The following is a 13,234-nucleotide window of genomic DNA, read 5'->3' as shown; positions in this document are numbered from 1 at the left end:
AATGAATCTATCCTAAGACACATTCAATAGAGACATGAAAACAAAGCATACAAAACTAATGATTGTGCAAACCAGATGACAATTTGAATGCTCCTTCCACGCGGCTCCATTGTTCTTCTTTCCTCTCCAAATAGTTGTGGATCTCACCTACAAGTGCACACACAATTGAAAGCAAGTAGACAGGATTTTTGATCAAGAGTACTAGAAGCTTAAATTCGATAGTCTGATTATCAATTACCAATTACCAAATTACCAAATTAGCCTTGATTGATGAAGATCATCCAATTTATAGAAGAATTGGAGAGATGAACAAATTAGCATGATAGTGATTCGAATGGAAATTCAAATCAAGAATAGCAAAATTATGACATGTCTATGACAAATTGCTATGCAAGGATTTATGACAATTTATGACAAATTCTATGTCAAGAATTTATGACAATTTATGACAAATTTCTATGCAAGGATTGATTGATTGTCAATTATGACAAATTATGACAAATTTCTATGTCATTTCCATGAATTTAGGAGAGAAATAGGAGGAATTTGAAATTAGGAAATTAGAAAATTAAGAAAATTGAAATTGATGAAAATTAGGAATTTGAAATTAGGAAAATTTGATAGAAATTAGAAATTAGGTAAATTAATTAATAATTTGTCATTTATTAATTAATTCACAAAGAGGAATAAGTAGCCAATTAAATGAACATTTAATTGCAATGAGAAGACTTAGGATAAATAAACAATTTATTAATCCTAAAGGAAGAAAATGACACACACAAGGTTAAATGATGAAATCACGAAACCTTAAAAGACGAGTTAGCAATGCAAGAATGACAATTAGGTCTTGATTGAAGATAATTGACTCGATCATGATTTGATTTTGGACTGATAAATGACCAATGTGATAAATGATTCGATTGAGAAAATGCGCCAATTGACGAGGAACAATGACAAATTGATCCAAATTGACATATTTGAGACAGACAATGATCGATGACAAATCGATCACAAAATGACAAGATTGACAAGAGGACAAGAGATGATGATAAATAGATTGCAAAATGACAGGATTGAAAATGACCACGATCAATGATGAATTGATCGCAAAATGACAAGATCGAACATGACAACGACCGATGACAAATTGATCGCAAAATGACAAGATTGAAAATGATAAAGATTGATGACAAATCGATAAGAGGACAAAACCCTAATTAGGATTGACAATGTCCAAAATGATAAGATTGATGATAAGATTAATAAGAGGGCAAAACCCTAATTAGGATTGACGATGTCCAAAATGATAACAAATTAGCACGCACATTGATGCGATAGGATAAAATCGATTAAAATCATGACTGGATAGTGTTGTCGACAAGACCAAATTCGAGAGCGAGATGATTGAAGAATGTAGAAGAATGACTCGATGTTCGCAAATGATAAAAACCAAGTGCGTGACATAGGAGAAATGTTAATGCGACACAAAAACCTAAAATGAGGCAATGCGCAAATGTTAAAGTATGACTCCGCAAGCGTTGACCATTTTTAGGTGTCTACAGGCATAAACATCATTCTAAGCTCATTTCCCCTTTGTAACCACTTTGTAAATAGGGGAATTGCCACTTCTTTATCATCATTAAACTTTTGAATAGCATCAAAAAGTAAAAAATATAAGGCATGGATGTTGTTTAACCTACTTTCATTTTTCTCATTCAAATGAAATAGCACTGAGCTAACTATATCCTTCTATTGTTCGGCTAATTGTTTTTCTAATTCTTTCAATTTACTTTCTAATTCAACAATCTTCTCTAAAAGATGAGACTCATTTGGTTAAATTGATCTTTTAGTATCAGGCTCATCATCATATCGAACTAATACCATGAGAGGGATACTAGTACTTCTATTTAATTGATCTACTTCTCCTTCTTGGACCATAGGTGGTGACCTGGACATTGATGGCTTGGATGGTCCTATAAGTGGAGGATAGGAAACCTTTATTTTTCCTTGCTTGAGGAGTTTCACTCTCGTTTGCAACTCCAAGCACCTTTTCTGAGATGCACTATAATCATTAAAAATCTTGTCAAACTTCTTCAAAAGGGTAAACCTTCTCTGAAGCTTCCTTTCTTGCACTCTCATGTGTCATCTTAGCAACATCAACATTTAACTTTGTAGCATCTACTAACCCTGCTTCTTCTTCCTTTGATTTCCTAATTGCATCAAATGCCATTGCATCTGCTATATCTCATTTTGATTTCAAGACTCCAGCCTAACTTACAGTTTTCCTACCCTCATCAGCAGTGATTTCCTTGAGCTCTTCCTTCATTTAATTCTTTACTTCCTCTTGGATTTCTTGATCTTGTCTATCTAGCCTTTGGGCCTTCCTCTCAGTATTCCTTCCTTTGTATTACTCAACCTTTTTCTTCCATACTAACTACAAAAAGGTTGGGCTTCTTAGAAAAGTATCATCCTCAAGGAAATTATCACATGCCTCCTTTCTTGCATCTTTGAAAGCTTTACCCTAGATATATAAGGGAGTAAGATCCAACTCCAAATTAGGAGGCAATACAAGAATACCAATCTATATTTCTGCACTTGTTGCAACAAACTTGTCTTCCTCCACATGTTCCTCATCTTGCCTTACTGGTGAAAAAGATACAACTGATGGCAAAGGACATATGTCAGAATCTTCAAGATGAATGATCCTAACTCCTTGAAGAGGCTTAGTTAGTATCTTGGGTAAAGGCTCTGAATTCATCATCTTCTTACCCTTTCTCATTATCAATCTCCCACTATAATTACTACTATCTTCTTCCTCACTTGCTTTTTCTCTAACTCTTTTGTGAGGAGATTCCTTAATAGGCCTCCCTACTATCAAACCACTTTCTCTCTAGGATACAAGAGGTTGTGAGATTAGGAGGCAGATATCCAGAGGATTGGGATGACCATGATGGGTTTCCCCTCCATTGAGAGTTAGGTTGCCAATTCCCTTGAAATTGGTTCCCTGCACCCTGAGGTGGATACCAGTTTCCTTGTGACTACTGCCACTGGGGCATTTGATTAGCAAATTGCTATCCTTGGCCTTGTGATCCCTACCAATTTGGATAATTACCAAAATTTTGAGAATACTGTGGTTGCCATTGGTTATTTGGTGCATAATAACTACCACTATAACCAGAAAAGGAAAGTGGATCAAGTGGCATACCTTGTCTCAGAAAATTTAGTCTTCTTTGAGCAACATAGAAGACTTGCTCATCGTCCCCTTGAATTAGTTTGAAATCAGGTACTTCAACATTTGCAACCATTTTACATCTACAATCTTTATTTCGTTGCTTACAATGAGGATAGAATTCTGCAAGGAATGCATCAGCTTCCTCATGATTCTTCTTAGCTGCCAATGTATCCAACCGAGTAGCCATATTATTTATAATGTCCTCTTTGAAATCTTTTAACAAATGACTAAGTTCCAACCTAGAAACTCCATTTCTAGATGATGATGATGGTGCCCCTGGCTTAAATCTCCTATTCTTCTTAGAAGTGGATCTGGAATATTTCTTGCAAATTGTTCTATTTCAGCCCAAGTAGATTGTGTAATGTCACCCCCCCCATGAGATCTAAGGAATCAGTGCATTAATCACTAATACCCCTCAAGAATATCAATTTGAGGGAACCTTCATTCAAGGTACTATGCTTGGACTTCTTGACACTAAACAAAAACCTTTCCAGATAATCCTCAAGGCTCTCATCTATAGTTTGTGTCATCCTAAAGATGTCATCCCCAGGTCGATCAATGCCTCTACAGTAATCTTTATATTTTGCAAGAAACAACCATTTCATCTCATCCCATGTATTGATTGTGCTACTACCCAAACTCATAAACCATCTCAAGGATGACTCCTTCAAAGTGGCTGAAAAAATTTTGAGTCTATGGGCATCTGTAGTATAGTCAAAGATCCTATAGAGAACATCAAACTCAAACAGAAATGTATCAGGGTCCTCTGTGACCAACCCATAGAACTTAGGTAGTGAAGATGCTAGAATGTTCTTGAGGTTAGCATTATCATGCTGGTCAGAGATGGGAAACTCAAATGTTGGACCAAGTGGTGGTGGTGGATTATTTCCACCAGGAGGTGGGTTACCTTGGATTGGACTTGTGGGGGTTATTACAATAGGCAACTCTTCTTATGGACCAAAGAGGAGCTGGAGACTATCTCCTATAAATTCAGAATCAGGGTGATTCAAATTTTTTGGGTCTTGATACAACTCCAAAAAAGGGTTTATATCTAAATAACTATCTTCTGCTTGGGTAGTATGAGTAGGTAAAAATCTACCTCTGGCATCTCTTCTTCGATTATACATGCAAATTCATGAAATCCAAACAATTAACTAAAAACTAAAACAATCATAAAAGGCTCTTAGCTTGACACCATCCCCGACAACAGTGCCAAAAATGTCTACCCCAACATTAATAACAATAATATCTCCAATTGAAATTTCAATCCAAAGTTTGGATATTCATATGGTAGAGTTTACTATTCTCATGGTTGGTGTTCATTTAATTGTCAATCAAGGAATGTAAAACTTGAAATGGGTCTGCAAGATATATGCACTAAGCTCCTTGAATGATTATTCTCAATTACTGGAAGAAAAGTAGGAATAAAAATCAGAAAGACTAAATGAAAACTTTTCAAAATTCTACTAAAATGAATTAATGGAAACAACAAGACTGACGTTGTTCTGCCTTGGCTGCAGGAATAGTCAAAGGATCTGATTCCAGTGGCTGAAGGAACATCCCAGTCATGAACTTCTACTACAACTAAGTAAAAACTAACTTCAATAATCATAAACATAGAATCACTCACCAAGTGGGCCCCCTTGGATGAGTGATATCAAACTCTCAATAAAGAACTCTTAACAGATCAGAATAACATGTTTTCTTTCATTTCTTCCTGAAAGATGATTACATATCCAAAAGATGAAAATCTAGAATACATGACAAAAACTGCTCAATCCTTTTCCATTATGTCTCACCCTTAGAAAGGAAAGGAGAGCTTATTAAATAGAAAAGACAAACTACAATGGATAACTACAATTACACACAGAAGAAAAGGTGGATCACTGCCAGACAAAGGGGATAACATAGAGCTTGGTTGCAGGAACTGTGGATCTGTACTGGAGTTAAACCCCTGTGCTAAAGTACAACTACTCCGATTATGCCTTAGATTGCGCTCGCTTGAATCTCCTTCAATTTGACCTCCAGCTCTCTGGCATGATTCTCCAGTCCTTAAGCGCAGAAGAGAATTCTTCACTGCAGCATCAATTATTATCTACACTAAAACAGAAACAGAATACAAGGACACGCATATGTATTTTACTTTAACTAATACATTCATTAACTCACATATGAAATCATCCTAAATAATCCACATGTCATAGAGACAGACCAGTTGGCTGCAGGAATAAATTGGCATGGTTCAAACATGATTTCTTAAGTTCAGTTTTTAAAAAATGGATTACATATAGTCAATGCACAATATTTTACTATCATAATGCAACCCAAAAGATACCAAAAACCTAAAAGTCCTGATAAAAACATGTCAATATACCAACTTATCATGCCCCCCAACTCTAAGGGTTTGCTGCTCCTGCAGCAAAAGGAAAATTTTTAACTTTTGTTGAGACTCTAAAATCACCCACAGTGCTCTGTCCGGTTCCCTTGGAAGGAAAACTCCAATAAAATCCCTTCATTTTCTCCAACCTAGACCATCTAGCTGTTTCTTCAACATTCACATCATAATTTTGTTCTATTGGTTGGCATGCCAAAAGTGGCCACCTTAGGATAGGAGGCTGAAAGATTAATGGTAACCAATTATTGGATTTTTCCCTTCCTAGCTGTATATATTTGGATACTCTTTGTATAGCTGCATGAAAATTTTGCAATGAATAGGGTTCTCCCAGTTTTAGATGATCTGGTAGATGATTCTAGCATTGAGTTAGTCCCTCTAGTGATGTTGTCCTATGGGTTTGGACTAATTGCTCAAACGCTTGATATACTTCATCTCTTATTGGAAGTACTATCTTTCTAACATCATGTCTTATTAATAATTTTTGCCAGTCATAATATAGAACTCTAGGTTTTTCTGCTTCCCTCCTCAATGGCAATGGACAATCATGTTCCAGTTTTTCAAATTCCCTGGCTTGTGGTCCTATAATCATTTCATTTTGTATCCATGACATTAGAGCTCTGAGATGAATATCCCCAATGTATAACAAGGGATTCCATTCTCTGTCTTAGGGCACAGCATAATTATGTAAATATAATTCACATAATAGGTTTTTTACAGAATGTGGGGAGGTTTGAAAAGCATGACAGAATTCTTTAGGTGTTTCCAAGGATGGGCTAAGGTCCCTTACTATGCGGTTTAATTTGAAATTTAGATACCGTTCTTTCAAGTGCACTGCATAAATTCTTGGGGGAGCTCTACACTGCATTATCTCAAGAACCATACTATAGATTTCTTCTACCTTAGTCTCCAATTCTTTAATTCTATTGTCTTTCTTCTCAATCTCTTTTTGTTGCTTATTAATTATTCCTTGCAAACTATCCTTCTCTATTTCACATCGCTTAAAGAATGTTAAAGCAATTGACAAGCTAGTCAGAGATGAAGGAGTTTTTATGGGTCCTACCTTAGACTGTGGAATTTCTTCAATAACTTCCTCATTCTGGATTGGCATATTTCCCATGTTTTCTTTAGGTTTCCGTGCAACATCATCAATTGTCTCCTCAGATTGCAATGCTACTGAAGCCATATTTGCGAGCTTATCAATTAGAATTTCTTCCTGAATTGCTTCTTGGGTTTCTTCTCCTATAGGGTTTTCCTGAATTTCATTTTCTGTAGGGTTTTCTTGAATTTCCCTTTCTGTGGCATTCTCTTCTTCTGAAGTGTCTACTACAATGACCTATACTGGCTTACTCACTGGTTGAGTTTTCTGTGTCCTTCTTCTTGTTCTCCTAACATACACTTTTGAAACTGACATAGGAGTTCTTGTTTTTGCACGACGCCTCTTGGCTACAGGAGGAATATGCACTTCCTGCAGCCGAACAACAAATTCCTCACCCGACTCCTCCTTTTCTAATTCTTTTCCTTCCCTCTACAAAATAGCTGAACCTCCTTGAAGAGAGGTAGAGGGTTGTCCTTCAGTTAGCCCTGCTTCAATATTTTCTTCTAAAATTATTGTAGCTCATAACAAATCCTCTTCTTCACTGGAAAGATCTTCTGCAGCTACCCCTTCTTGAATTGGAGGATTATCTTCAATAGGGACTTCTTCTGCCCTAAATTGCAAAATATCTTCAAACACACCCCATTCCATTTGTGAAACATCTCTCAGGAACCGTTGTACCAGTAGCTTTACCAGTCCATGATGGCTAACAGAGCGATTGCCATATTTTTTTTAATCTCCTTAGCACTTATAGAAATGAGATGATACAAGAAATTTGGGACATTAACTCACCGATTATGACGTAGATGACTGAGTAGCTTGAAGTGAGGCGAGTGGAGATTTGAACACTGTCCTTCACAAGTGATATACTTCATGATATACAGAGCTACTTGAGGCCAGTGTGCTGGCAAAGAAACCCTTCTAGTTCCTTGCCTATCTATCATTTAGGGTCCATCTGTAGTGATTGTGAACTCTACCCTGGCACTCCTTGCATCCTTCAATTCTAGAAAGAGTTCTCCTTCCTACAGCAAACCTGTGACCTCTACAATTCTCTGCTCTGTAGCAGTTACCCTCAACCCCTTAACTGTAGCTTCTCCTTCATCAAAAGAATGCATAAATTCGGCAGCTATTTCGTCATTGAAATCCTTGATCTTCAAGAAATACTCCAGCTAGTCATGGTTTTGGAAATAGTGCACAGGCAACATCTTGTAGCAACCCTTCATGCACAGTCGGTTCATGGTGAATCAGATCACCTCCCATCTTTTACTCTGATACTTCCACATCTTCACCAAAATGTTTGAAAAATTTCAAAAGGCTAAAATTTTCATATGTAAAATTAGGCAGGAGAACTTCTTATTCACTCGCGTGAAATAATAATCATCATAAGTAATGTCAGTTAGGAAATCAGTTTGGGATAATAAATCTTACTGGGAAAAAGGACCATAAAGTACCTCCCCAACTTAACCTAGCACATGTCCACATAGGCCGATAAGATGTTGGGTTTGAAGCGGATTAAAACAGGATTAAAGTCATAATGAACTAATAAATGCAAAATTAAAATAAAGTACAATATACACGTACCTGCAAATGGGTGAAAATGATTGCGAAATGAAATGAAGTGATAGATAAGAAAGTGGGATGGAATGTAGTGGATAGAACTTTATTGTACGAAGAACAATATTTTACATGGAAATATTTGATTATGATACAGTAAATAAGTTCACTGCAAAAGCTGTAGGAACATCACCTTGATTAACATGCCCAAGTGCAATAGGAAGCTCATGAATTGTTACCGAATCATTATCAGTTACTGCAGGACTATCACCAATTGCTGCAAGAACATCACCAGTTGCTGCAGAAACTTCTGTTTCTTTTTTAGGAGCAAACTGTTGTACAAACTCTTCTCTGGTAGCTAGCTTGTGATAAAGGTATAATCGGTGTCCATTCACTAAAAGTTTAAATCTAATAGCATCTATGGTGGACAACCGAACTGCTCCATTATGAAAAACTTCTTCTATTTGATAAGGACCCAACCACTATGTTTGAAGTTTTCCCTAAGCATCCTTATATCTGGAATCATACAAGAGTGCCCAATCACCAACTTTGAATCTCTTTTCTCTGATATACTTATCATGCCATCTGGCTCTTTGGTTTTGAATCAACTTTATCTACTGAACTGTTATTTTTCTCCATTCATCTAAAGCATTTAACTGCTGAATGCATTCCTTTTGTGCTTCAGATAATGTCATATTCAGTTGTAGGGTTGTTCTCAAGGTTTTATGCTTAGATTCAATAGGCATCATTGCTGTTTTGCCATAGACCATCTCAAAAGGTGTGAATCCAATTGGTGTTTTCTAGGTTGTTCTATATGCCCAAATTGCATTTGAAAGCCGATTAAACCAATCTTTCTTGTAGATAGACACTGTTTTTGTAAGAATACCCTCAAGTTCTCTGTTGGTAACCTCTACTTGACCATTAGACTATGGATGGTATGGAGTAGATTTCCTGTGTCTTATATTATATTCATCGACCAAAGCTTTTATCAATGTTGATGTAAATTGAGGTCCCTGATCTGAGACAATTTCCCTAGGTACTCCAGACCTTGTAAATATTTCCTCATATAGAAACTCAGCTACTTTATTATCCCTTGTATGTTGCATAGCTTTAGCTTCTACCCATTTTTTCACATAGTCTGTACATACCAAGATATAAGATTTGCCATTAGAAGGTGGATCAATGGGGCCAATAAAATCTAACCCCCATTTATCAAATGGTGTTACAGATATTTGAGGATATAGAGGCATTTCATCAAATTTTGTAGGTCTTCCCATTCGGTGACACCTATCACACTTCCTTGTGTACTGAGCTGCATCCTTGTGTAGTGTAGGCCAATAATAACCAGTATTGAGTATTTTCAATGCTATCCTTTTGGTAGCAAAATGACCTCCACATGGTTCATCATGACATGCATACAAGATGTCATATGTTTCATCTTCTCTGACACATCTTCGCATAACTTGATCAGGTCTAGTATAGAATAGACAATCAGCAATCCATGAAAAATTAAAACTTTTTTCAACTAACAACCTTCTTTCCTTAGGAGAAAAAGAGATTGGCATCTTAGCTGCAGCTAAATAGCTAGCAATATCAGCATACCAAGGTGTATGAGCCTATATGAAAAACAAATGCTCATCTGGAAAAGTGTCATCTATCATTGTAGAGTCTTCTTGCAATTGAAGACGTGAAAGATAATCTGCAACAACATTAGACTTCCCTAGCTTATCAACAATTGTGATATCAAATTCCTGCATCAACAATAACTAGCGAGCCAATGTACCAGTGATTGATGGCTTATTCATGAGATATCTAATTGCATTATGATCTGTATGCACAAATATTGGATACCCTGTAATATAGTTTCTAAACTTGTTAAGGGCATATATGACAGCTAGCATCTCTTTTTCAGTAACTGTATAATTCAATTCAAGTCCTTGCAAATTCTTACTGATATAATATATGGCATTTTCCAACTTGTCAACTTTCTGTCCTAACACTACTCCTATAGCATAATCAGATGCATCAGTATGGATTTGAAATGGTAGAGACCAATTAGGTCCTTTAAGAACTGGTGCCTGAGTCAAAGCATGCTTAAGCTTTAAAAAAGCTTCATTGCATGCTGAGGTCCATTTAAATTTTGCATCTTTAATAAGTAGTGTATATAAGGGACTTGCAATTTTGCTGAAATCTTTAATGAACCTTTTGTAGTATCCAGCATGGCCAAGAAAACTCCTCACATCTTTCTGCTTCACAGGGTCATTAATTTGCTGAATAACCTCAATTTTTGTTGGATCCACCTGTATACCTTGTACAGATATATGATGACCAAGGACTATTCCTTCTTCCATCATTATAAAACACTTTTCACTATTTAGAGACAAGTTGTAGTCTTCACACCACTGCAAAAATTTCTTCAAATTATCCAATGCTTGATCAAATTCAGAACCATAGGTTGTAAAGTCATCCATTTAAATCTCCATTATGTCTTGAGAAATATCAGAAAAAATACTGATGACCACCCTTTGAAAAGTGGCTGGAGCATTACACAACCCAAAAGGAAGAACAGAATATGCATAAGTGCCCCATGGACAAGTAAATGTTGTTTTCTCCTGGTCCTCAGGGGCTATTTGTATTTTATTATAACCACTGAATCCATCCAAAGATGAAAAATATTTCTTACCAGCAAGAGAATCCAATACCTGATCTACAAAAGGTAGTGGAAAATGATCCTTCCTTGTGGCCAAGTTCAAGGCTCTATAATCAACACATACTCTCCATTTGCCTCCTTTTTGAGGAACTATCACCAAAGGTGATACCCATTGACTGTCAGAAATAGGATAAATAAATCTAGCTTTCAACAATTTCTACAATTCTTCTTTAACTATCTCTTTCAAGGAAGGATTGACTCTTCTTTGAGGTTGTCTAAGGGGACAACACTCATCCTTTATATAAATATGATGTGTACAAACTATTAGATCAATTCCATTCATATCCTTGTAATCCCATGCAAAGGCATTTCTATGGAGTTTTAGCAAGTCTACCAAGCTATCCTTCTTAATATCTGCTATATACTTGTTGATGTTCAAATATTTATTCAATGCAACCTCTATCTTGAAAGTAAGATCAATCTAATCTATATCAAAAACATGAGAATATGACAACTCCTGTGGTGACAAAGTATGCAAAATATCAATGGCTGCAGGAAAGTCCAATCCTGCAATATTCGGAACCAGTTCCTACAATTCTCTATCTTTTATTAATTCATTTGTCAGAACCTTATAAAGGATTGATTTCTCATCATATAACTGCATGGGTGATACTCGATTAATCATCATAAGATGACTAATAGAGCCTATCTCTTCAAATTCCTCTCCCAAAATAGGTCAAACAGCCTGCTGCTGCTCAAGCTGAGGTTGTGCAAGGGAATACAAAGCCAATGTTTTTGTGGAACTACCATCTGAGATAGTCATGTCTCCTGATCTACACCCAATATATGCATCTGCTATGGCAAGCCATGGTCTTCCCAAAATGACTAGATATCCCCCCAATGTTGCTTTTGGGGATAAAATCATAAAGTCTGCAGGGTATTCCCAGGAATCTAGTATGACCACTATATCTTCTATTAGACCATCAAGTCTTACTACAGAGCCATCAGCAAATTGAAGAACTATAGGTGTAGCCCTTAAACTATCTATCTCAAGATGTTTCATTACTTCACTTGTCATTACATTAATGGTTGCTCCTAGATCAATTAAAACATTCTTTATTTGACTGCCATTAAAGACTATAGTCACAACAGGACTGCCTGGATCAGAATATTTTGGAATAGCAACTTTTCCCAACATAATATCCGCTAATTGACCCATAACATAAACTGTTTGTGGATCCTTTTTCTTTCTGCTAGGTTTCTTTAGGCATGCCTCTCTCAATGCCTTACCATATATTGGAACATCCTTTATTGCTTGCAACAATGGAATTTTAACACAAATGTGCTTCAGTTGGTCAAGAATATCAAAGCTTTGTTGTTGTTCAGTTGAAACTTCTTTGTCAGACAATCTTTGAGGAAATAGTGGTAATATTTGATTCTGAGGTATTACAGCATTAGGATCAGAGGTTGGCTACTCCTCTGGTACTTCAGTAAAAACTGGATGAGAGGGACTAGGCAGGGTTGTTCTAGATCGGAGATGAATATCTTCTAGTGACAAAGAATAGGCTGGATATTGGTTAGCATCAGCGGAATAATATTGTTGTTGTTGCTGAGATTTAATATTTGGATTAGGCAACAGTTGAGTAGGTAGCTGCGTTGGCTTTAGAGGTGGTGTTGTGGCTAAAGAAGGTGGCATTAAAGCAGGAGGTTGTGGTTGTTGATTAGGTGGCTAATATCCAGAGGATTGGGATGACCATGATGGGTTTCCCCTCTATTGAGAGTTACGTTGCCAATTCCCTTGAAACTGGTTCCCTGCACCCTGAGGTGGATACCAATTTCCTTATGGCTGCTGCCACTGGAGCATTTGATTAGCAGATTGTTGTCCTTGGCCTTGTGATCCATACCAATTTGGATAATTACCAAAATTTTGAGAATATGATGGTTGCCATTGGTTATTTGGTGCATAAGAACTACCACTATAACCAGAAAAGGAAAGTGGATCAGGTGGCATACCTTGTCTCGAAAAATTTGGTCTTCTCTGAGAAACATAGAAGACTTGCTCATCGTCCCCTTGAATTGGTTTGAAATCAGGTACTTCAACATTTGCAACCATTTTACATCTACAATCTTTCTTCCGCTGCTTACAATGAGGATAGAATTCTGCAAGGAATGCATTAGCTTCCTCATGCTTCTTCTTAGCTACCAATGTATCCAACTGAATAGCCATATTATTTATAATGTCCTCTTTGAAATCTTTTAACAAATGACTAAGTTCCAACCTAGAAACTCCATTTCCAGATGATGATGATG

The sequence above is a fragment of the Cryptomeria japonica genome, chromosome 5, assembly GCF_030272615.1.
Source record: "Cryptomeria japonica chromosome 5, Sugi_1.0, whole genome shotgun sequence".
In the NCBI taxonomy this organism is placed as follows: Eukaryota; Viridiplantae; Streptophyta; class Pinopsida; order Cupressales; family Cupressaceae; genus Cryptomeria; species Cryptomeria japonica.
This window is presented reverse-complemented; position numbering follows the sequence as displayed.